Source organism: Perognathus longimembris, chromosome 1 (assembly GCF_023159225.1).
Source record: "Perognathus longimembris pacificus isolate PPM17 chromosome 1, ASM2315922v1, whole genome shotgun sequence".
NCBI lineage: Eukaryota > Metazoa > Chordata > Mammalia > Rodentia > Heteromyidae > Perognathus > Perognathus longimembris.
Window position 1 is genome coordinate 163,110,323 of NC_063161.1, and position 21,762 is coordinate 163,132,084.

At 42.2% G+C, this 21,762-nt stretch overlaps 1 long non-coding RNA gene across 1 annotated transcript; it reads left to right on the forward strand.

The window, feature by feature from the left end:
• The first annotated feature begins 2,142 nt into the window (after positions 1 to 2,142).
• On the forward strand, positions 2,143 to 18,797 carry LOC125356519. Its single transcript, XR_007211915.1, has 4 exons — positions 2,143 to 2,155; positions 14,175 to 14,179; positions 17,119 to 17,121; positions 18,345 to 18,797. It is a non-coding gene; the product is annotated as an uncharacterized LOC125356519 (long non-coding RNA).
• The last annotated feature ends 2,965 nt before the right edge of the window (positions 18,798 to 21,762 follow it).

Consider the following 21,762-nt stretch of genomic DNA (forward strand, 5'->3'; position numbering starts at 1 on the left):
TCTGTGACTGAGTTTCCACCTTTTTTTTTTCTTCTAGTCTTATGCCTTGAACTCAGAGCCTGAGCACTGTCCCTGGTTTCTTTTTGCTCAAGGCTAGCACTCTGCCAGTTGATCCAGTGTCACTTCTGGCTGTTTTCTATATATGTGGTGCTGAGGAATTGAACTCAGGGCTTCATGAATATGAGGCAAGCCACTAAGCCATACTCCCAGCCTCAGTTTCCACCTTTTAAGTGGCATAATAATAGTGGTTTAGAGTGGAAGTGAGGGAACAAAAGACATTGTATACAAGAAAGCACCAAAAAGGTGACTTAGGGATGACCCTAACACTTGCCAAGAGCCCATTTCTGTATATGGTTACATTTATAGGTACTGGAGAACTTCCACATACGAATTTAAGGGACACCCATTACAATGCTACTGCTGGTGGTCCCTACTTCTCATTCCCTAGGTATGTCCCTGCTGACCCTGAGTACTGGACTTTGGGTGATGCAGTGATGTAATTCAGTGAGTCCTGGGGACACTAAGGTTTGCAGCAGGATCAGACAGAACCTAGTCTGTCTCTGGGCACTGAGACATTGGCATACCTCCTTGGGGCTTCAAGTTTCTCTGTGACCTGGGAAGAAAGTAGTTGCAGCTACAGGCTCCCTTATGCTCAAGCCTTTCCTAGCTGAGGTAGGTATTGCTCTTGTGATCTGCAGAGACCACAGAGTTTCCTGGTGAACCTTGGTGGCCTGATCCTGGTCAGTGGGAGCAAGGCATGGCTAGAATAGGTCTTTAGCATCCAGAGTTGGAGTGGTATGGGCAGAAGAGAGGAGTAGGCATCCTCATGTGTAACCAAGTGTAAAACACCAGTGTGGATCCACTTCCGGGGCCCAGCCTCTGGGAGCCTCTGGCTAGTGAGGCTCCTGATGCTTCACATAGAATCTGTGCCACTTCAGGGCCAGACACACGTGACCCCCCCCCCCAAGATCTGTAGTGCCCCCACCCACCCCATGTGTCCTGGGCTTATGTTCACAGGGCTGTTAGATGATGCCCTGAGTAGTTCTTGGGGTTCTTAACCTGGGTGGGAATCTGAGTGTTAAGCACTAAGAGGCTATGCAATTACAGTATCAGTGGTCTGTTCACCTGTACTTCATCTTCCCTTCTACACGTGGGATTAAACACACATAGCGGGTTGTTGTGAGGTTTTTATTTTTTTGAGCAGCATATTTGCCCATGGTTCGTGCTGACAGAACACTGATTTCCATTTATTGAGAGATGACAGCCGTCAGAAACCATTCTAAAGTTGGCATCACTGTAGGTCAGGGACACTGATCACTTTTTTTTTCTTTTCTTTCTTTCCTTTTTTTTTTTTTTTTTTTTTTTGGCCAGTCCTGGGCCTTGGACTCAGGGCCTGAGCACTGTCCCTGGCTTCTTTTTTTGCTCAAGGCTAGCACTCTGCCACTTGAGTCACAGCGCCACTTCTGGCCATTTTCTGTATATGTGGTGCTGGGGAATTGAACCCAGGGCCTCATGTATACGAGGCAAGCGCTCTTGCCACTAGGCCATATCCCCAGCCCCTCCTTTTTTTTTTTTTTTTGCCAGTTCTGGGGCTTGGACTCAGGGCCTGAGCACTGTCCCTGGCTTTTTTTTTTTTTTTTGCTCAAGGCTAGCACTCTGCCACTTGAGCCACAGCACCACTTCTGGCCACTTTCTATATATGTGGTGCTGGGGAATCGAACCCAGGGCTTCATGTATGGGAGGCAAGCACTGTTGCCACTATGCCATATTCCCAGCCCCCACTGATCACTTTAATCACAATCATCTGAGGAGGTATCAGGGAGAAGGAGGCAAGGACCTGGTATGAAAAGATGGCCACTGGGTTTAGGTTAGGAACTGAGTAAGCAAGGTGTCTGTGACACAAAAACACAGACTCTGGCTGGCCATGCTCCAGGTAGCACTGGGCTGTGGCAGAACTTGGAAGCTATGCTGAGGTGGCACCATGGTGTCACTAGGCAAATGACTTCTTAACCTTCAGGAGTTATCCTGTGTTAGCCAGTGCCCTGTTTCAGACAATATCCCCACCTATGCAGCCACACAGACAACTGTGGCCTCCTTTGCTCTCATGAGGCAGGATGCAGAAGGAGATGTGTCAACACCCATTTTAGCCAAAAACGTTGCCACTTAGACTGGCTGTTTAATCATTTCCTGAAAAAAGTTATGAATGATTCTACTCAGTTAAAATGTCTCTTTTGACCTTAGTCTTAAAAGGACCCCATTTTTAGATGAGAAATGGGGGTTCTGTTTCTACCACAGATTTTTTTTTTTTATTTCTGGCTGAAGTATAAACTTTCCATCACTGCATTAGCTCTTGGTTTTGTTATTGGTTCCATAATTTGTAGAGGGAGAAAGAATCTCAATTGTTTCAGATATGAGTAACAATGGGAAGTGAACTCATCCTAAGAGTATTCTGGGAACTCAATCTTTTCAAAGATTTAAGTAATGTTCACATGATACAGAAGGACTTGAACACTTTAGTGATGCACACTGCCCATGTTGTGTGTCTATTTGTCCTAGATACTTTGCTTGTATCCATCGAATTGCTGTTGTGCTTAATGCTGTTAAACATTCATCTATCCACACATTTCTGTGTGAATATTTTCACTTGTGTCAGTTTATGTAGGAATAGAACTGTTGGATCCTATGGAAATTAAAGTGTTAGCTCTTGTTTCACATGTGCCCAACTGTTTTCCGCAGCTGCCGCACATTTTTACATTTCTATGAACAATATCCATTTCTTTATTTTTGGTCACCAATACTTGATCATTTTTACATGTTTTTTTTCTGTTTATGAAGTGATGTCTTGTGGTTTTGATTCTTATTTCCCTTATTGGTAATGATTTTGAACAAGTTTTGTCGTTTGAGTTTTTGGGGGAGGGTTTCACTGTGTGTCTTTGAATTATTTTCAAGGCACACCAGATGGCTGCAATCAACCAACAGCATGGCGCAACTTGATTTTTGGGTCTTGCTCACCTGTGGGGTTGCTAGGGTATATGAAGGCATGTGGGAAGCCACTGGTTTTTGAGGGTGACTGAATCTGCAGAGAAGCTCGTCATGTCCCATGGAGGTGCAGGCTCACAGTATCTGGCTCTAAGGTAATGTTGTCCATCTGAAGCACACCTACCTGCACAAGGGCATCCATGAGCGTCTAGCCTCTACCGGTATCTACTGAGCACTGAAATTTCAGAGGCTAAACAGAAGATGTCAGGAAAGGCCACTGTGATGTTTGGGCTGGACAAAGCTGAAGCCTGGAGATTAGTAGGTGCTATGGTGGGTGACAGAAAATCTACTAGCCATCAAAGAATCATCCGATAAGCTGTACTGCTTCAAAGGAAATCAGTACAAACCTCCTAAGATTTCCAAGTCAAGCTGCCAAAATCTCCAAAGCACCCAAGATAGGCTGCCAAACTCTCCAGAGAAAAAGCACCTGTTAATACTTACAGAATGTGATTCAATAAATTTATAATAAACCACTGAATGATCTGAGAGACACACAATCCAAAGATGTGAACACGGGTAGAAATGTAACTGAATGTTGTATCCACATAGTGTATTTTAGGCATTAGTAAGGAAAGTACACAGTAGTTGTGAGTTCATCTACCATTTCCAAAATACATTCTAAACTACATTTTAGGGTTGGCTATTGAATCCTGGCCGCTGACACGTGCTAACCAAGTCTTCTTGAATGACTTTCATATTTGGTTCCTTTCCACATTCTCAGTCTAAAATTTGTGAAGCCATTGTAGAATTAAAAACATCTTATGCTGTGACCCATTATTTCTACCTTTAGGTATTTCTCTAATAGTTGGACTCTGCCCTATGCTCAATGACTCCCTCAGTGCTTCAATGAGAAGGTACCCAAGTGACCATTAGTAGGAACCTGTGGAAATTGTCCATTCAGAGTCAGTTGGGCTCTGTGGTGCTGTCCCAAGTGGTAGGGTGCCCTCTGCTGTTTGCTTGGGAAATGACAGGTGTGACATGTATGTGTGTGGAAGTGTTTTTTTTTCCTTTAGTTTTGTGTGTGTGTGTGTGTGTGTGTGTGTGTGTGTGTGTGTGTGCGTGCTGTTAATAGAGATTGAATTTAGGACTTGGGTGCTTTTCTTTAGCTTTTCTAATGAAGATTGTGCTGCACTACTTGTGCTTCAGCCCATATTCTGGCTTCATTTTGTCTAAGTGTGTGTGTGTGTGTGTGTGTGTGTGTGTGTGTGTGTTATTTTGTCTCTGTGTTTTCCAGCATGAATTTCATCTTTAAAGATCTCTTTACTCTGTTTCTAGAGTATTATTTGTGCAAGGAGGGATGAGGTCAGAGTGAGGGAAGGAAGAAGGCAGGGAGAGGGAGAGTACATGCTTTTCATTCATTTTTGTAGTTTATGAGGGAGCATGGAGCTCCAAATAAACTAATCTTGGATGGAAACTTTTGTGAAGATAGCGCTTGTTGTCTATGAATTCCTGGCTGTTGTTTCCCATGTCTGTTTGCCTGTCTCCCTGTTTTAAATTTTTGAAAGAAATACTTGTTGATGAAGTCAGGAGAAGATTTAATGTTTTAATTTAAAATCATCCTTGACCAAGTAGATTGCTGTAAATGTCTAGCTGAGACCCATGTGATAAAAAAGGTATTTCTCCCTTCTACTTGGAAAACAGAGTAATGAATAAACATGAATAAAAACCTAGCCTGCTTATTCTTGTTTTGTTTTGCTCTGTGGTCTTGTCTGTCCTCCTCTTTGTTTTTTCTCCCCTTGCCCCCTCATCTGCCAAGTCTGATTGTGACAGTAATCTGGGATGAATGGAAGTGGCCATGTGATGCCCCTAGCCGCCATCCCTAGCAGGTGTCCCCTTAAGCCTGCTTGTGCCAGTGGGTTTGATAGTTCTAGGTGCAGGAGAGACCCTGAAGGCTTGTGGAGTGTTCTGCACCAGACCCTGGGTTGGAGCAAAGGCCTTCGGCTAGGCAAGCTGGGCAGGAGGTCCGCTGGTGGGGCCTCAGGAATCTAGAGGTACAGGGGCGGGGCTTATGGGGTGTCATAGCAGGAGAAAGGCCAGGCAAGAGCCAGGAAGCTAGAGGTGCAGGCCTGGAGCTTATGGGGCATCACAGCTGGAGAGGGGAGGGGCAAGGGCAAGAAAGGTAGAGGTGCAGGGGTGGGACTTATGGGGCCTTACAGCAGGAGAGGGGCGGAGAAAGCAGAAGGAAGTGAGAAGTCAAGGGGCGTGGCCCTGGCACTGGACTGGTTTAGGTCGGTTCTGCCTGGGACTGGCAGTCCTGCCAGTAGCCCCCATCTTTGGGTTTGGGCCTACAAAGCTGGTCAAGTTCTCTGTGGTTTCGCGTTGTGTCTGGGCTTCGGTACACCAGTCCCATCAGGCACTATCCGCTTGTTTGTGTGGGGACACCTGGAGGAATGCTGACCCTGCGCAGTTTTGGCTTGTGTGTAGAAAAGATCTGACCCAGGTGCATCAAGCGGACTTGAGGCAACTATGGAAGACAGGCTATGCTAAGCGGCAGTGGGGCCCTGGGCATGGGTTTGGGGTGGCTGTAAAAGTGTGTGGAGAAGCCGGGCCTGCCTCTCCCGTTTGCTTGTTTGTGCCCTTCCTGATGTGGCTTTGGTGAGGCTAGGCCTCTAACCAGTCCTCCAGAGTCGGCTTGGAGTTAGTGCAGAGCTTTTATCTGGTGCTTTTAGTCTTGGCAGGCCCAGGCCACGGTTGTTGGGTGGGTGTGAGAGTGTGTGGAGAATTGCCGCCTTCCTCTCCGGTTTGCTTGTTTGTTCCCTTCCTAAAGTCACTTCGGGGAGGCTAGGCCTCAAACCAGGCCTCTGGAGCTGGCTTCCTCAGTGCTCAGGCTTTAACTGGGGTTTTCAGTCTCGGCAGGCCAAGGCCACGGTTGTGGGGTGGGTGTGAAAGTATGTGGAGGAGTGCAGCCTGCAGCCTGCCCCTCCTGTTTGCTTGTTTGTGCCCTTCTTGAAGTGGCTTTGGTGAGGCTAGGACTCAAAGCAGGCCTCCGGAGCTGGCTTCGTTAGTACCCATCCTTTTAGCTGTGGTTTTCAGTCTTGCCAGGCCCAGGCATTGGTTGTGGCTGACTGTGAACATGGGTGGAGGAGTGGAGCCTGAGGTGCAGGGTTGAGGCTTGTGGGTCATCACTGCAGGAGAGTGGAGGGGTGAGGGCAAGGAAATGAGAGGTGAAGGGATTGGGCTTATGGGGCAACACAGGATGAGAGGGGAGTGGCAAGGGGTGTGGCTTGGGCACTGGATTGGTTTAGGTCACTTCTGCCTGGAACAAACTGACATGCCAAGAGGCTAGGAAGAGCTCCTTTCTCTGAGGGTCCTCTAGTTGGGTTCAGGCCTACAAAGCTGGTCATGCTTACTGTGGTTTGGTGGTGGGTTGGCCTTCCGTACACCTGTCTTATCAGGCAGCATCCACTTTTCTGCATGGGGGAATCATGGAGGACTGCGTGTGCAGATGCTGCTTGTGTGTGGAGAAGGCTGGACCCAGGTGCACCAAGATGACCTTGAGGCAACTCCAGAAGACAAGCATAGCTAAGCTGAGCTTCCTGGCAGGTGGGGCCCACAGCATGGGTGTGGGGTGCTTGTGAATGTGTGTGGCGAAGCATGGCCTGCCTCTCCTGTTTGCTCCTTTGGGCCTTTCCTCAAATGTCTTTGATAAGGCTACTCCTCAAACCAGGCCTCCAGAGCCGGGTTCCAGTCAGTGCTGAGCATTTAGCTGGCTTTCAGTCTTGGCATTCCCAGGCCATGGTTGTGTGCTGTTTGTCAAAGTGTGTGGAGGAGCGTGGCCTGCCTCCCTGTTGGCTTCGGTTAGGCTAGGCCTCAAACCAGTCTTCTGGAGATTGCTCCCAGTCAGTGCAGAGCTTTTAGCCTGTGCTTTCAGTCTTGGCAGTCCCATGGCATGGGTTTTGGTTTTTATTGTCTGCCTGCCTGCCTCTCTGTGTTGGTTTGTGTCTTTCCTGAAGTGGCTTTGGTGAGGCTAGTCCCCAAACCAGGCTTCCACAGGTGGCTTTTAGTTGGCACTTTCAGTCTAGGCAGGCCCAGGACATGGATACAGGTGAGGGACAGTGTGGAGAAATACGGTCTGCTTCTCCTAAAGTGGCTTGGGCGAGGCCAGTCCCTAAACCAGGCCTCTGTAGCCTGCTCCCGTCATTGTCAAATTTAGCTGCCACTTTCAGTCCCAGAACATGGGTGTGTGGTGTGATTGTGTGTGAAGAAGTGCGGCCTTCCTCTCTTGTTAGTTCATTTGTTCCCTTCCTCTACCTCTAGTGGCTTCAGGCTGCCTAAGCCCTGAAGTAAGGAGGTCAGGTCTGGCCGGCGCCATCTTGGCCACACACATGTTGAATTGTAGGGTCTGGCATTTCTTCTTCATGGTGGAGGGAGGGAATTCTGACCCCCTGTTGATGGTTGTGTCTGAATTCCTGGAGACAGATGTGAGCACTTCCCTTGTAGGTTACTGAACATGTCAGTGCAATGCTTGGTATTATGAGCTTCCTATTACCCTGTCCCCGACTTTACCTTATTTAGGCCCAGACAAGCACTGGTGCCATTACACCATGCCACACATCTCCATGTTTGCATCCTGTGTCCTGTCTCTTTGCTTATCTCTGGTCATCATGGTGTCCCAAATCAGCTCTTGGAGCTGAATTGGTTTGTTAGTATAGTTTTTGTTTTTTTCTTTCCTCTCTGGCCTAACAGTGATAAATTTATTTGTGGGCAGCTGGCTCTTGTAACCATTGGCAGCCTATAGACTGTTAGTATTCTAATAAAGACTCCAAAATTTGGTCAAAATGTGGTTTCTCTGATAATTTATATGATAACAGCCCCAAACCAGGCTTCTGGATCCAGCTTCCAGTCACTGCAAAGACTTTAGATGGTGCTTTTAGTCTACGCAGGCACAGGGCATGGTTGTGGGAGTACTTGTGAAAGTGTGTGGAGAAGTTCAGCCTGCCTCTCTCGTTTATTGCACATTTTACTTGGCATGCCAAGGTATTTTGTCTAGTTTTTGGAGCATGCTTTGCCAGCCAGGCAAGCACCTTTATACTGAGTCATGTCCCATGGTGGTCTCAGTGGGCCATCACTTCCCCCATGCCTGTCATGAGATCTGTCTTGTTAGGAGCTGGATGGAGGTAGCAGAAGGCAGGAGCAGAAAGTGTGGTTTAAATGGCCTTTTCCTGTTTTTCCTTCCGTCAGCCATGGCTCTGATCCCTCTCAACAGAGGAGAGGCCTAAGTGCTGAACATTGGAATGGTAGATGTTGGATCTAGGTGTCCAGTCCAATGTAGGATGGCCTCAGTGGATCCCAACAAATCTTGGTTAGGAGTACATAGGTCCCAATCCAGGTTTTGCATAGGGCACAGAGGTTAGGGTGGAGGGGTTGTGTGGACAATGTTTTTTCCAGATGTCTGTAATCCTATTTACTCAGGAGGCCAAAATCTGTTGATTGCAGTTCGAATCCAGCCTGGTAGGAAAGTCCATGAGCTCTTTATCACCAATCAACAGCAACAACAAAAAAACCTCTAGTAGAAGCAGAGCTGTATCTCAAGTGGTAGAGTGCTCATGCCTGAGTTCAAGCCCCAGGACCAGCACAAAAATATTTCTTTGGGTGGAAATGTGGCTTAGTGGTAGGTGCTCCTCTAGCATTCATGTAACCCTGGGTTTGATTCCTCAGTACCACATACACAGGAAAAGGAAGTAGGGCTGTGGCTTTAGTGGTAGTTCACTACACTTGAGCAAAAGTAGCTCAGGGACAGTGCCTAGACCCTGACTTCAAGCTCCAGGATTGGAAAAAAAAGATTTTAATTTTTTTTATCATATGTCTTACACATATTTATTTTTAAACTTTTATTCATTTAAATTTTTTTCTTTGACGAATGTGGGTGTGAACTCTGTGCCTGGGTTCTGTCCTTGAGGTCTTCAGCTGAAGACTAGTGCTATACCACCTGAGCCACAGTGCCACTTCTGGTGGGCCATTGGAGATAACAGTCTTATTAACTTTCTTGCCTGAGCTGGCTTTGAACCTGGATCCTCTTGTCTCAGCCTCCTGAGTTAGCTAGGTTGACAAGAGTGAGCCACATTTTATTAGGCATGACAAAGTATTTCACTTTTTTTTCTTTTTTGCCAGTCATGGGCCTTGGACTTCAGGGCATGAGCACTGTCCCTAGCTTCCTTTTTTTGTTCAAGGCTAGTACTCTGCTACTTGAGCCACAGCGCCACTCCTGGCCATTTTCTGTATATGTGGTGCTGGGGAATCGGACCCAGGGTTTCATGTATGCGAGGCAAGCACTCTTTCTGGTAGGAAATATCCTCAGTCCCTCACTTTCTTTTTTGTGTGTGCCAGTGGTATTGTATTCCAGGGATTTCCACAAGCTAGGCAAGTGCCTCAGGTCTTAGCCCTGGTTCTTTTTATGCTGCCTTTGGTTTTCATGTTTTCCAGCCTTTGTAGGCATTTTGAAGAGAAAATGTACAGAGTGTCTGGATAAAATGTGTAGAGCCTGGACACTTGGAATCATGAATAGAGGTTCTGGCTCTATATCCCAAGGTAGAACAGTGTGGATGGGCCCCCATTAGAACCTGCTCTGGAGAACTCATGCCTTGCCCAGGCCCCTGGCCTCTGTTCAAATCTGCATCAAGTTTTCATTTATACTTTTATATCCATCTTGGGGCCTTGAGAAGGAGGTAAAGGCATATTTTGTTTTTAATTTATTTTTATTACTTAGGTCTTACACACATTTTGTTCAGCATACCAAGGTATTTAAATTTCATTTTGGTGAATTTAAAATTTATTGTGTTTCAGGGCCTCCCACGACCTAGGCAAGCAACTCAACACTGACCCTCACCCTTTTAATATAACCCAGTCAGTTCCTTTAGTCTGATTTTATTCAAGTTTTCTAGTAAGGAGCTTCTGTGTGACTTTCCATTTTGATCTTCCTTTGTTACCTGTATAGGATCCCACTTCCCTGGGGAGAAGTTCCAGTATGGCCATCCTTTGGTGCCTGTTGATTTCTTCTGACTGTAAGTACTTTGAGGGCAAAATGTGTCTAGTATCAGATGAAAACATGGAGTAAATACACTTGGAATTTTGAGTGTAGTATCTGTAATTATGGCCCAATGTAGAAAAGTGGCTTGAATGACACCCCCTCCACTGAAGAAGTGACACCCATTCAAAAACATTCTGAAGTTGGTATCACTGTAGGTCAAGGTTATAAGACCCTCTAATCTTTTTTTTTTTTTTTTTGTGCCAGTTCTGGGCCTTGGATTCAGGGCCTGAGCACTGTCCCTGGTTTCTTTTTGCTCAAGGCTAGCACTCTGCCACTTGAGTCATAGCGCCACTTCTGACCATTTTCTGTATATGTGGTGCTGGGGAATTGAACCCAGGGCTTCATGTATGCGAGGCAAGCGCTCTTGCCACTAGGCTATATCCCCAGCCCCCTCTAATCTTTGAATCACAATCATATGAGGAGGAATGAGGGAGAAGGTAACAAGGACATGGTATGAAAAGATGGCCACTGGGTTTAATTTAGGAGCTCAGCAATCAGTGTGGCTGGGACTGAAGCACCCAGACCCTGGCTGGCCATGGTCCAAGGTAGTACTGGGCGATGGAGGGACTTGAAAGCTGTGCTGAAGTAGTGCCATGGTGTTACCAGGCAAATGGCCTATCAAACCATGGGAGCTATCCCTTATGCTCATTAGTGCGCAGTTTCAGACACGCATTTCACCTAAGTAGCCACACAGATACTTGGGGCCTCCATTGCTGCTATGAAGCAGTATGCATAATGAGACTTGGCAAAACACACACTTTAGCCATAAAGGATGCCATGTGGACTGTCTTGTTTACTCCTGGTACTTGAACTTGGCCTGGGAGCTGTCCCTGAGCTTCGTTTTGCTTCATGCTAGTACTCTACCACTTTAACCACAGCACCATTTCCGGGCTTTTCTGTTTCTTTGTACTGAAGAGTCGAACTGAAGGCTTCATGAATGCTAGGCAATCACTCTACCACTACGCCACATTCTCAGCCCCAGTCTTGAGTTTTGAGATGACACTTCAGGCACATCTGAGGATCAGACATTGTTGCCTTTGAAGCAACAGAAGCATGGGCTTCATTTGATCAACATGAGTGTTGTGTGATGGTAGAGAGTGTGGGATGTCCCAGGCATGCACTGAGCAATGTAGACTCAGGCTGTAAAGGCCACCATGATGCTTGGGCTGGATAAGGCTGAAGCCTGGAGATTAGCAGGTTCTATCATGGGTGACAGAAAATCCACAAGCCATTAAAAGAAAAGTCTGATAAATTGAAATCCTTTAAAGGAAATCAGTACACACCTCCTAAGATTCCAAATGTAAGCTGCAAAACTCGTGAGACAAAGTACCCATTAATTTCTAAGTACAGAGTGTCAATAAATCAAGAAGAGAGTACCAGTGGCTCACACCAGTAATCCTCGCTACTCAGGAGGCTGAGATCTGAGGATCATGGCTCAAAGCCAGCCCTGGCAGGACCGTCCTTGAGACTCTTATCTCTGATTAAATGCCAGAAAACCAGAAGTGCCACTGGCTCAAGGACAGCCCATGAGAGCCAACAACAAAAGAACAGACCACTGAATGACCTGAGACACATGGTCCAAACATGTGAACATGGAAGGAGATGCAAGTAACTGTTGAATCTTCATAAGTTGTATATTATTGATTTTTCAACAGTGGTACACGTGACTGTTCATTCTTTTTCTGATTAACATGTGCAAATCTGTTGTGTTGATGGTGATTCTTAGGTACATTTTTGGTGGTTCATTATATCTAGGATTGGCGTTATTTGTTACCATGCAGAATACAGTTGATGTTGGATTCTTGGAGACCAGCAGCTTTTACGTATTAGTACATTGAAGAAAACTGCACTTGTGCCAACTAATGGCTCACTTAAGTGGCCTCTCCTCTCCCATTTCCCTCTCTTCTGTCTTTGTCTCCTCCCCTCCTCTCCTCTCTTTTCTTTCTCCAGACATTGTATTGCTGCTTTAGACCAGGCGGGTCTCATATTAGTCTTTTTGCCTCTGCCTCCCAACTGTTGTGGTTATCTGCATATACCACCCTACCAGGCTCAATATTATTCTTTCCTCCCCCTCCTCCTCCTCCATTCCTCCTCCCCCTCCCTCCTCCTCCCTTCTCTCCCCCTACTTCCCCCTCCTTTTTTCTGTCTTTTCTCTTTCCTCCAGACATTGTATTTCTACATTAGAACAAGCTGATTTTGAACTCTCAATCTTCCTGCTTCATCCTACCAACTGTAGGGCTTACCTGAATTTGCCACCCTACCTGGCTCAAGTTTATGATGTAAAAGTTCCTGAAAAATGACAACCCATGGACAGTGCTCTGGCTCTGAGTCCAAGCCTCAAGACTCTCCCCCCCCCCCAAGGCACTCTTTTAGTTCTGTTTTAATAACAGACTTACCTGTAGAATAAAAACGAATGGGAGTTCATTCCCCTTTTCATTTGAAATCATTATTCTCCCTCTTCTCGTCTCCTTATCTCCTGTTTCCCTGCCTCCTCCGTTTCCACCTCTGCCTTCCCCCCCTCCTCCTTTCCATTGCTAACACAAGAACATACCTTAATTTTTCTTCACTTAATGCCAATCATTCTTCTTAAAAATCACCCAAGCCCCATTCTTGGCCCTACATACTATAATTATAGTTTAATCAAAACATTAGACTGTGAATCTAGAAACAAAGCATTATAGTTCTTTTAATTACCTGAAAAAGTAAAGAGGAGCTGCTAACTCCTCCACCCATACATAAAAGTATGGCATTTTTTTTATTAATTTTTTTAGGATCATATTAATCCATTGGCCTTAGGAGCCAGAAATTTGGTGCAAATTCAAAATAAAGTAACCTGTAATGCTTACCCTATCATTTATATTCATATTAGCTATTCTTCTAAAACCCCTAACAAAAGTTTTAATGGGTCAACCAACACTAACTTATCCTGATCAAATTACTAAATCTATAAAATGAGCCTACGTTTTTATTCTGATTCCAATATTCCTACGCATCAGTATAAAGAGACAGTCATCTCTATCACCGAATAACTATTCACTCCATAGAATTATACATAAGCTGTAAGTTAGATCTTTATGCTGTTTTTTTTTTTTTAATCTACAGCCCTATTCGTCACTTGGTCCATCATAGAATTTTCTACATGATATATACATTCATATCCAAACCTAAACCGATTTATGACCTACCTCCTTATATTTCTCATCACTATGATCATCCCAGTCACAGCTAATAATATGTTCCAACTGTAATTCATGAGAACTTCAACAAAATTTTTTTTTTTTTTGGCCAGTCCTGGGCCTTGGACTCAGGGCCTGAGCACTGTCCCTGGCTTCTTCCCGCTCAAGGCTAGCACTCTGCCACTTGAGCCACAGCGCCGCTTCTGGCTATTTTCTGTATATGTGGTGCTGGGGAATCGAACCTAGGGCCTCGTGTATCCGAGGCAGGCACTCTTGCCACTAGGCTATATCCCCAGCCCTCAACAAAAAATTTTTTTTTTTTTTTTTGGCCAGTCCTGGGCCTTGGACTCAGGGCCTGAGCACTGTCCCTGGCTTCTTCCCGCTCAAGGCTAGCACTCTGCCACTTGAGCCACAGCACCGCTTCTGTCCGTTTTTTTCTGTATATGTGGTGCTGGGGAATCGAACCTAGGGCCTCGTGTATCCGAGGCAGGCACTCTTGCCACTAGGCTATATCCCCAGCCCAACAAAAATTTTTAATAAGTAATGAAACTGCCTTACCCTTACTGGGTTTAATTCTAGCAGCTACTGGTAAATCTGCTCAATTCTGCTTACACCCATGGCTTCCATCTGCCATAGAAGGTCCTACACCTGTATCTGCTGTACTACACTCAAGTACTATAGTTGTAGCAGGAATCTTCCTGCCAATTCGTTTTTATCCTCTTATAGCCAGTCACCCAAATATTATATCACTAATTCTGTGTATTGGGGCCATTACAACCTTATTCACAGCAATCTGTGTCCTGACCCAAAATGATATTAAGAAAATTATTTCATTTTCTATCTCAAGCATACTAGGTCTGATAATAGTAACTGTAGGCATTGATCAGCCTTATTTATCATTTGTTCACATCTGTACACATGCATTCTTCAAGACTATGTTATTTATATGTTCTGGCGCAATTATCCATAACCTAAATGATGGAGTAGACATTCGAAAAATAGGAATGGCCCCATGTCTATCATTTACAATATCTGCTCTAATTTTAGGTAGCCTAGCTTTAACTGACTGGTACCTAATCTTTGAAGCAATAAATCTGTCATGTACAAATTCTCGGGCCCTAATCATCACCCTAATTGCAACATCTTTTACAGCTATCTACAGCTCACAAATTATTTTCTGCGTTTTAATAGGACATCCACAATTTTTACCAATTAATTCCATCAATGAAAATAATCCAAGCCTAATTAATCCAATCAAACGCCTTCTAATAGAAAGCATCTTCACTGGTTTCCTATTTTCCAACTTTATTAATCCTACCAACACCCAAAGTATAACTATGCCTATTATAATCAAATTAACAGCTCTAACAGTAACTATTGTAGGGTAACTGCAATAGAACTAAACATTATATCATCTTATTTTAAATTATATCAAAAATCGTATTCATTCAACTCCTGTAACCTGCTAGGATTTTTTCCACCCATCACACATTGACTGGTTCCTAATACAGGTGTCACATTTAACCAAAAATTAGCAACATCAACTATAGACTATACATGAACTGAAAAAATTATGCCTAATACCCTAGCTACCATTAATACATCTGATTCTAGCTCTGTGTCAAATCATAAAGGCCTATTAAAAATTTATTTTTCATCATTCATCTTATCCACCCTACTTCTACTAGCTATTATTAACTAAACGCCACAAGTAATTTCAATAATAAGATAAACAGCTATAGAGTTCAACCACCAACTACTATAATTCAACTCCCATAGCTTTAAATAGCCTCCACTTCAAGTGAATCTTTTTCTGAACTAGTAATAACATCTTCACCAAATGCTAAAATATTATCTAAATTATATAATCCACCTACACCTTCTAATCCCTCAAAATGCAGAACAGTAATTACTAAAACAACTTCTAGTAAGATTCCTGATAATAATAAAAATTATAGTCATAAATTTGAGCCTCAAATTTCAGGATATTCATCAGGTGATATAGCAGTTATATTGCCAAATACTACTAACATTCCTCCTAAAAAAATAAAAAATACAATCATACCAATGTAAGGGCTATCATTTAGAATTATTAGACCACACCCAATAGCCCCACTAACAATCAATCCTGCACCGGCGAAAATAGGTGAAGGTTTAACAGCCACCCCCACAAAACCTAAAACCATTAAGATTAACGTTAAGCAAAGTAAATTTGTCATAATTTTCACATGGACTTAAACCACGACCAATGACATGAAAAATCGTTGTTAATTCAACTATAAAAACAGCTTATAATGACAATCATACAAAAGTCTCACCCTCTCATAAAAATAGTAAACCCTGCTCTCATTGACCTTCCAACTGCCTCTAACATCTCAGGATGATGAAACTTTGGATCCCTTCTTGGAGTATGCTTAATTATCCAAATTTCTACTTGGCACTACACATCGGATACACTCACATAATTTTCTTCAGTTGCCCATATTTGCCGAGATGTTAACTATGGTTGATTAATCCGATATATACGCTCTAACAGAGCATCATTCTTCTTCTTTTTTCTTTTTTTTTTGGCCAGTCGTGGGCCTTGGACTCAGGGCTTGAGCACTGTCCCTGGCTTCTTCCCGCTCAAGGCTAGCACTCTGCCACTTGAGCCACAGCGCCGCTTCTGGCCGTTTTCTGTATATGTGGTGCTGGGGAATCGAACCTAGGGCCTTGTGTATCCGAGGCAGGCACTCTTGCCACTAGGCTATATCCCCAGCCCATCATTATTCTTCGTTTGCCTTTATCTGCACATCGGACAAGGTATTTATCATGGTTCCTACCTCTACCAAGAAACCTGAAATATCGGAATTATTCTTCTATTCCTAGTAATAGCTACAGCCTTTATAGGATATGTACTTCCATGAGGAAAGATGTCATTTTGAGGAGCCACCGTAATTACCAATCTATTATCTGCAATCCCTTATATTGGCTCAGACCTAGTAGAGTGAATTTGAGGGGGGTTTTCAGTTGATGAGGTTTCACATTCCACTTTATTTTATCATTCATTATTGGAACAATGGCAATAGTTTGTCTTTTATTTCTTCATGAAACAGGATCTAATCACTAGGCATCCTATCTGATTCAGATCAAATTCCTTTCAATCCTTACTACTAGTTCAAAGATCTATTACGAGGTGTAGCATTGCTAGCCTTCTTCTTTATGATCATTTTATTCTTCCCAGATGCCTTAGGAGTCCCAGATAATTATATACCAGCTAACCCACTGAATACACCACCTCATATTAAACCAGTATGATATTTCCTATTCTCCCACGCTATTCTATGCTCCATTCCAAATAAACTAGGAGGAGTAATTGCCCTGATCCTATCCTAATCCTTGCCCTATTCCCACTCCATACATCTAACCAACGTGGATTAATATTCAGACTTATTAGTGAAATCCTATTTTTAATTTTAGCCTTATTTATTCTAACCTGAATTGGAGGACAACCAGTAGAACCACCCTTTATCATTATTGGTCGAATCACATCCATTCTCCTTCTCTTTCTCCCTGTTGCCGGATTAATTGAAAAGAAAATACTTAAATGAAGACTGCTTTAATAGTATAAGAATTATGTAGGTCTTGTAAACCTAAGACAAAGATTTTATCTTCTTAAAGCATTCAGGGAAAGAATACAATCCTACCTCCAACCCCCAAAGCTGGAATTCTTAATTAAACTATTCACTGTACTTGGGAGATTTAATAAATTTAAACTGTTTCATGAGGCTTAATCTTAAACTCTCCAAAAAAGAATTACCGTTTATATTATGATTAATCGTTCATAAACCATAAAATGCTTATTCCACATTCTATTAATACATACATGCTTATAAGCAAGTAATAACCCCCGTAAAGTACATTTACATCCTATGTTATATCCACATTAAATGCTTCACAATATGAATATTGTACAGTACAGTTAATGCTTGTCAACAATAATACCATACCCACATTAGTCCATTAAATGTCATTAGTCCTTGAACACATGGATATCCCCTACTACTTGTCTCTCAGTCTATCATCCTCCGTGAAACCATCCACCCACCCACTCGGCCTACCCTTCTCCCTCCGGGCCCATAAAACTTGGGGTTAGCTATTGTGATACTATACCTGACATCTGGTTCTTACCTCAGTGCCATAAAATTAAGATCACCCACATGTTTACCTTAAATAAGACATCTTGATGGGTTAGTGACTAATCAGCCCAGGACTAACATAACTGTTCTGTCATATCCCTGGTATTTTTTTATTTTTGGTATGCTGTGACTCAGCTACGCCGTCAAGGCATGGACGCAGTCAATTGATCTAGGTGGACTTATTAACTAACATTCTCCAACCCCATAATAATCAAGCCATTGACATATTAATGCTCGAGGACATGAAAAAATTTTGTACTAAAATAGTACTCTAGTGCATACACAGAAATATTTATTCTTCCCCCCTTAGGAGATTAGCACATTATTAACACCCATTTCCCTAAATATTAATAGATGCAAATACCAACATAGTCCTAATCTGAACTTACTAGTTGACAGTCAAACTCCGAAGGCCACCGTGTTAATGTAGCTTATAAGCAAAGCAAGGCACTGAAAATGTCTAGAAGAATTGTTTAATTCCATAAACTCAAAGGTTTGGTCCTGGCCTTTTTATTTGCTGTAAGTAAAATTATACATGCAGATATCTGTACGCCGTTGAATTTTACCCTTAAATTCAGTTAGAATGAAAGGAGTAGCTTTTAAGCTCTCAATATAACAATTGAAGCTTATAACACCACGTCTAACCACACCCCCACATACTACAGCAGTGATAAAAAGTAAGCTATGCACGAATTGATAAAATTCGTGCCAGCCACTGCGGTCATACAAATGACCTAAGTAAATAACGTTCGGCGTGAAGAGTGTTGAATTAAATATTCAGTAAAATTAAAGTACAGCTAAGCTGTAAAAAGTCCTAGTTTTTATGAAAAACAATGTCGAAAGAAATTTTGTCTAATTAAAACACAAACTATAACACAAACTGTTATTAGATACCCCACTATGTATAGTTGTAAACGTAAATAGGTTTAAAATAAGCCTGTTCGCCAGAGAACTACTAGCCACAGCTTAAAACTCAAAGGACTTGGTGGTGCTTTATATCCATCTAGAGAAGCTTTTTCTGTAATCAATAAACCCTGATATACCTCACCATTTCTTGCTAATTCAGTCTATATACCACCATCTTCAGCAAACCCTAAAAAGGCACACAAGTAAGCCCAATTATATTATATAAAAAAGTTAGGTCGAGGTGTAACTCATGAAATGGGCTACATTTTCTGGTCCAGAACATACGAAACCTTGTCTGAAATGGACAAGATAAAGGAGGATTTAGCGGTAAACTAAAAATAGAGTGTTTAGTTGAATAGAGCAGTGAAGCACACACACACCGCCCGTCTCCCTCCTCAATATTCGATAAAGATAAGTATATAACTTTTAACTACAAGAATTAAGAGGAGATGAGTTGTAAAAAGGTAAGTGTACTGGAAAGTGCGCTTGGATTAATCAAAGTGTAGCTGAAATAAAGCATCTGACTTACACGCAGAAGACTTTAAAATACTTGAATGCTTTGAGCTATTGCTAGCCTAGCCTTCCACAAACTGAATTATTATTAATGTATAAATTAAATCATTCACCCCTAAACTAGTATAGGAGATAGAAAATTCATTACTAGAGCTATAGAAACAGTACTGCAAGGGAAAGACAAAGTATAACAACGCAAAGGTAAAACCTTTTACCTTTTGCATAACGTACTAACTAGAATAAATTTGACAAAAAGTGTTTTACCCAAACACCCCGAAATCAGACAAGCTACCTTTAAATAGCTAACCAGAGCCAACTCGTCTATGTCACAAAATAGTGAGATAATTAAAGGTAGAGGTGAGAAGCCTACCTAGCCTGATGATAGCTGGCTGCCCAGCCAAAGAATTTTAGTTCAACTTAAAATTTACCTAAAATATTAATAAATTAAATGTAAATTTTAACGTTAATCTAAAAAGGTACAGCTCTTTAGAATTAGGATTCAAGCTTTTCTAGTGAATAAATATTTAATTAATCATAGTTTGCCTAAAAGCAAGCATCGATTAAGAAAGCGTTGAAGCTCAACATGAGTTAAATATAAATATTGCTAAAACCTATAACAATTCCTAGAAATACACTGGGCCAGTTTAATTATATTAGATGCACCAATGTTAGTATAAGTAATAAGAATAGTTTCTCTTGACATAAGTGTATATCTGCACAAATAAATCATTGATAATTAACATTAACATTTAATAAATTCCATATTAATCTTAAACCCATACAAATCAATGATAATCCAACGCAGATATGTCACGATGGAAAGATTTAATAATGTAAAAAGAACTCAGCAAATACAAGCCCCTCCTGTTTACCAAAAACATCACCTCTACCATTACAAGTATTAGAGGCACCGCCTCCCCACTGACTAATGTTAAACGGCCTCGGTATCCTGACTGTGCAAAGGTAGCATAATCACTTCTTCCTTAATTAGTGACTTGTATGAACGGCATAACGAGGGCTTAACTGTCTCTTACATTTAATCCATGAAATTGACCTTTCCGTGAAGAGGCGGAAATTAATAAGACGAGAAGACCCTATGGAGCTTAAATTATTTTCTACTGAAAACAAACTCACTCTAACAGGTAAACAGTAACAAGCTAGGAAGAAAATTTTGGTTGGGGTGACCTCGGAGAAAAAATAATCCTCCGAAAGACCTAGACCTGGATTTACAGGTTGAGGTTAAATTACGTCATCTTTGATCCAGAGTTTCTGATCAGTGGACCAAGTTACCCTTGGGATAACAGCGCAGTCTCATTAAAGAGTCCCTATCGATAATGAGGTTTACAACCTCGATGTTGTATCAGGACTGCAGCAGCTATTAAAGGTTCATTTGTTCAACGGTTAAAGTCCTATGTTATCTGAGTTCAGACCGGAGAAATCCATGTCGGTTTCTATCTATTTACTATTTCTCCAGAAATAAGGCCAACTTTCCCCAAAGCGCCTTAATGCTTAATTAATGATTTATTTCTTAATTAAATTAGCATGTCCAAAATAAGTTCTAAGATAACGAACTGTTAAGATGGCAGAGCTCGGCAATTGCAAAAGATTTAAAACTTTATCATCAGAGGCTCAACTCCTCTTCTTAACAGCATGGTTATTTTAAATTTCCTTGTATTACTCCAATTTTATTACCAATAGCCTTCTTTTTTTTTTTTTTTTTTTTGGCCAGTCCTGGGCCTTGGACTCAGGGCCTGAGCACTGTCCCTGGCTTCTTCCCGCTCAAGGCTAGCACTCTGCCACTTGAGCCACAGCGCCACTTCTGGCCGTTTTCTGTATATGTGGTGCTGGGGAATCGAACCTAGGGCCTCGTGTATCCGAGGCAGGCACTCTTGCCACTAGGCTATATCCCCAGCCCACCAATAGCCTTCTTAACCCTACTAGAACGCAAGATCCTAGGCTATATACAATTACGAAAAGTTCCTAACATCGTAGGTTCATACGGTGTTTTTCAACCATTCGCGGATGCTTTAAAACTGTTCATTAAAGAGCCTATACGCCCAGCCACTTCATCCTTAATTCTATTTTCAATTTCCCCTATTTTAGCATTATCACTATCCCTATCCCTATGAATTCCCCTTGCAATACATCCACTAATTAACATAAACATAGGATTTTTATTCATCTTAGGAGCATCAACCATATCAGTATATTCAATTTTAGGATCAGGCTGAGCATCCATTTCAAAATACGCTATATTTGGAGCATTATGAGCTATAGCTCAAACCATTTCATATGAAGTAAGCCTAGCAATCATCCTACTATCAACAATACTATTAGCTGGACCATTCTCAATATTATCCCTATCAATGTCTGAAGAATATATCTGAATAATTGTCCCAGCATGACCCCTAGCTATAATATGATTTATTTCCACAGTATCTGAAACAAACCAAGTTCTCTTTGACATAACCAACGGTGAATCTGAACTAGCTTCAGGCTTCAACGTTGAATATACTGCAGGACCATTCGCCTCATTCTTTATGGCAGAATATATAAATATCATCCTAATAAATTGACTAACTGCTATTTTATTTTTGGTCCAACCTACTCAACACTCAATACAGAAATGATAACTTCAAACCTAGTTGTAAAATCATTAATTCGAACAACTTTGTTTCTGATGATCCGAGCATCATATCTACATTTCCGATATGACCAACTTATGCATCTTACGACGAGCATACCACCGACAATATAGAAACATGTCTGACAAAAGTTACTTTGATAGAGTAAAACATAAAGGTTATATTTTTTTTATTTCTAGAATTTTAGGACTCGAACCCAACCTAAGAACTCAAAATTCTTCATGCTACCAATTACACTAAATTCTAGTAAGGTCAGCTAATTAAAACTATCGGGCCTA